General features: G+C 43.0%; 1 long non-coding RNA gene across 1 annotated transcript; it reads right to left on the bottom strand.

Moving 5' to 3' along the window:
• Positions 1-621: 621 nt before the first annotated feature.
• On the bottom strand, positions 622-3,273 carry LOC145503529 (uncharacterized). Its single transcript, XR_014051541.1, has 3 exons — positions 3,057-3,273; positions 2,128-2,866; positions 622-763 (listed from the first exon to the last, which is right to left on the bottom strand). It is a non-coding gene; the product is annotated as an uncharacterized LOC145503529 (long non-coding RNA).
• Between the last annotated feature and the right edge of the window lie 1,256 nt (positions 3,274-4,529).

The following is a 4,529-nucleotide window of genomic DNA, read 5'->3' as shown; positions in this document are numbered from 1 at the left end:
AGGTGAGTGAATGTTTGACAGACACAGGCGGACTCCTGAGAGGGCAGGTGGGAGATCTCTCTGAGGAGGATGGGAGAGAGAACACTGTTGTCTTCTCACAGTCCACCCCCCACCCCCACCCCACCTTCCCCCTCTGCCCCAGGGATCTGGGATGGAGTTCCTTATGGGGGCAGGGGAGCTTCTTCTGAATCTTCCTGTCTGCAGTCAATCTGGGAGAAAAAGAAAACCAGGTAAGCTCCCTCCAGCCTCCAGGGCAGAGAAAGGGCTGTTAGGAGCAGCCTTCTCCCAGAACTCTCTCCAGAACTACATACACTAAGCCCATAACACTGAGTTTCTAATTTTGTTTTTTGCAGTATCTCCTTTAGAAAAAAGTTTTAAAAAAGTGTTAGTCACTCAGTCATGTCCAACTCTTTGCAATTCCACAGACTGTAGCCTGCCAGGCTCCTCTGTCCATGGAATTTCCCAGGCAAGAATACTGAAGTGGGTTGCCATTCCTTTCTCCAGGGGATCTTCCTGACCCAGAGATCAAACACTTGCAGGTAGATTCTTTAACATCTGAGCCACCAGGGAAGCCCAATCTCTTTTAAGGGGGACTCAACAGTTAAAAACTCTCACTTGAACTGGAAGAAAGACTATTTTAATCAGACTTTCCAAAGGTGGGTAACATTCATGTTTTCATTCATTCAATCAAATCTTTATTGAAGATCCAGAATCTTCATTGGAAGGACTGATGCCGAAGCTGAAGCTCCAATACTTTGGCCACCTGATGAAAAGAAACAACTCATTGGAAAAGACCCTGATGCTGGGAAAGATTGAAGGCAAAAGGAGAAATGGGGGCGGTAGAGGATGAGATGGTTAGATAGCATCACCGACTCAGTGAACATCCAGGAGATAGTGGAAGACAGAGGGGTCTGGCATGCTGCAGTCCGCAGGGTAGCAAAGAGTCAGACACAGCTTAGCGACTGAACAATAACAACAGCAACATGTGGCACCAGGCAGTTTTAGGTACTGGGAACATAGAGGCAAGCAGGACAGAAAATATCCCTATGATCATCGTACCTATCCTGTGATAAGGAAATAAAAATGACTTCAGAGTCTCTAATATGCTACACTGGAAATAAAATCAGGTAATATGGTAGAGAGTAGAGTGAGATCAAAGGCAGGCAAATTAAAAGGAGTAGTTGCTCAGAGAAGGCCTCTTTTAATAACCACAGCTTCCATTTTTTGAACACTTACCATATGGTCACATTGGTTATTTCATTTCATATTTACACCAGCCTTCATTAAATAAGGACTGTGGTCTCCATTTACAGATTAAAAAATTGAAGTTTGAGGTCCAAAGCTAGTCAGCAAAAGAGCCAGGAGTCAAACCCAGGAGTATCCACTTCCAAAGCCCTGTACCCCTTGCCACCGCGTTAATTTGTCCTACATGAGGAAGATGCGCATGTCACCAGAGCAGTAGTCCTCTGCCTGTCCACACATGGGAACCATCTAGGGGCGGGAGTGGGGTTTAGAAAATACCAATACCTGGGCTAAAATCCCAGCAATTCTTATATACTAATTGATCTGGAATACAGGCTGACCATTTTGATATTTAAAGGCTGTCCAGGGGCTAAACTGAGAACGTAGAGAAATTTCTAAAGATCATGGATCATCGTATATAATGATCTACACTGAGGCCCCACCAATTAATCATTTTACTCTGAGAAAGTAATTCATCTTCTATTTCTGCCTTCCCTCAGGCCTGCCAGGTATGACCCTGAGGGCCCGGGGGCCAGGTGGCCTTATTATCTGCTCATCAGATGCTCAATACTTCCTGTTAGTTAAGCACTGATATTTATCCCATTGTACAGATGAGAAAACCTTGGTTCAGATAAGCTAAGTAATTGTCCCAAGGTCATACTGCTTCACCCGTGAACAGCACAGGTGACATATAAAATCCATACCTATCTTTCCACCAGCTCTAAATCTCCAGCCTCACCTCCCTCCCTTTAATTTGGTTCCTTGGTTTAAACTCAGAGGTTATAAAGATCTACAGAAACAACCAACTGGAAAACACCCTGAGTGCCACACAGTAAGATCACCACAAAACAGCCCTCTTGGCACTTCCGTAACCCCTCTGCTTACCTTTTTGAAGAATCTCAGCCTTCAACTTTGCTGTAAAAGCTACCCCTCCTCCACAGAATTTTTCTCTCTGCCTTCAGGTTTATAAGATGCAGTTTTCCTTAAACTTTGATCTTAAAAACCACTTCTTCCAAGCCCTCGTTTGCATATAAAAGAATAACCATTTCAAGCCTGTAATTTTCTGCAACTCCCCTTCATTCAGATAACAAATAAACATGGCACAAAAAAACAACATTTTGAGTCCCCACTGCATGTGGCATGACATTTGACACTTTATGAAGTGTTTTTCATCCACTGCTTCATCTGATGTCTCCAAAAAAACTAGAGGTAAGCAGAGCTGATGTTCTCGATCCATGTTTTACGAAGAAGGAAACTGAGGTTCATAAAGCCCAAGTAATTCATAGAGTCAAGGTTCTAATCCAAGTTTCTATCCCAAGACCATCTCCCTTTCCCCTGTGTAAAGAGCATGAGGGCTCTTTTGGCTAAGGGGTTTGCATTCTGCTAACTAGAAAAAAAAAATCAACAATAACTTCAGCAGCACTTTATACTTCCCTTTATCCTCATGGTAATATTGGAAACCAGGTTGAAGGATGGCCTGCATTTTCTAATGAGGGCTTTAAAGTTTAGAGTGGTCGGCTCATTTGTCCACAGGTCCACCCTCTCAGAAGTCACAGAGATAGGATTTGGTCTTCTGTCTCCAATTTTTGGACTTCCCAGGCAGCACCAGTGGTGAAGAACCCGCCTGTCAATGCAGGAGACAAAAGAGACCTGGGTTTGATCCCTGGGCTGTGAAGATCCCCTGGAGGAGGGCATGGCAATCCACTCCAGTATTCTTGCCCAGAGAATTCCATGGACAGAGGAGCCTGGCAGGCTCACAGTCCATAGAGTTGCAAAGAGCTGGGAATGACTGAAGCAACTTAGCATGTACTCACACACACTCCAACTTCTATGCTAATGCCACAAAAACTAAAGAGTCACAATGAAGATTATTCATAGGAATACATTACTCCTATGTTCATATGCAATTTAACTAAAACAATAGAAGTAGATAAGTTTGAACTCGTTGCCCTGCACACAAAGTAAATGGATGAATGTAGGAGTTAATATTATGGTTCAGCAAATAATCACTCCCTCCCAACTCCTCCACCCCCATTCCCCACTCTAACTTGCCCTGACTTCATAATGGGTGGAGTTCCACTCACTTAACTTTGGGCTTAGCAGTGTTGCTTCCTTGGCCAATGGAATGTTAATAGGTGTGACTCTGAGCACAGACATGAAATCTGCTTGCACTGTTGGATGCTGTATGTGTGCCTTGGGCAACCACTGGGCCAAGGTAGATCAGAAGTATGTGGTACAGACCTAGAACTTGAGAGCTTGAAGCCAAGCCCATCATAAATCAGATCAATGTTAGTTCAGTCACAGATACAAACGTGAGAACAAGTGCTAATCATTGGGTGTCTGTGACTGAAGCGCTTACTTTACAGTATAGTTCTGTTTATGGCAGACTACTTAATTACAGTGCCAGAAACACAATAAATATTAATTGATTTACAATAGCTTTCATTGTGATAGAGCTCATGAACCATTCTCAGTGTTTCTAGACCTCAGTCTGTGCAACTTCTGAAAAGGAGAATATTCTTCTTCCATAAGGAGCAGTCTTATACAAGCTTTGGACCTTACCAAGCAGAGCATCAATGCCTGATTATTTCTTTAGAGAAACTGGAATTAGGAAAAACAAAAACAAAAAAACAAACATTTCAAATTCACCCCATTCTGAAGGACAAACTAACCTTGACTTTAAAGCAAACCAGATGGAATTTCTTAGTACAGGGAGGTTGTTCAGCATGTAACATGGTGTGTTGTGATTCTATGAGTCTTGGCCTACCTTTTTCCTATGTCATTTACTTCAACAATATGGGATAATCTTTCATTACTAGGCTGTCTTGAGTTGAAAAAACTTTTCTAGGATTCCAAATCCTGCAGAGAAAGACCCCAGTGACATGGCCTTTGTCTGCATGGGGAGGAGAGTATCCCTGTGGCTTGCAATGCAGTAAGCCTAGTGATTAAGCTTCATGAGGAGAATCACAAGAACTTGGCTTTATACTTTTCTTCACAGGTAGGAACACCAAGAAAGGCATATGATCAGAAACACAGACTATTGTGCAGCCTCAAGTTTGAATTATCCAAGAAGGGAGTAGACCCTATAACACCTTGAAGGTTCTCCCCCTCCTGTTTTCCAAAACCCCAGAGAGGGGCAGGAAGCCAGTGCTCGACTCTGCAAGTCGAGCCTGAGGCAATGACTTGGGTGAGGAGCTGCATGCTCCATGCAAAAATAAAGAAGGGGGACAATTTAAAATGAGTCGGATTGTTAAATTAATTACATAAGTATAATTATATTAAATCCT

The sequence above is a fragment of the Giraffa tippelskirchi genome, chromosome 4 (assembly GCF_054371585.1).
Source record: "Giraffa tippelskirchi isolate mGirTip1 chromosome 4, T2T-mGirTip1v1.2.pri, whole genome shotgun sequence".
Taxonomy (NCBI): domain Eukaryota; kingdom Metazoa; phylum Chordata; class Mammalia; order Artiodactyla; family Giraffidae; genus Giraffa; species Giraffa tippelskirchi.
The sequence above is the reverse complement of the archived record's forward strand: the minus strand, read 5'-3'. Positions and strand labels throughout refer to the sequence as shown.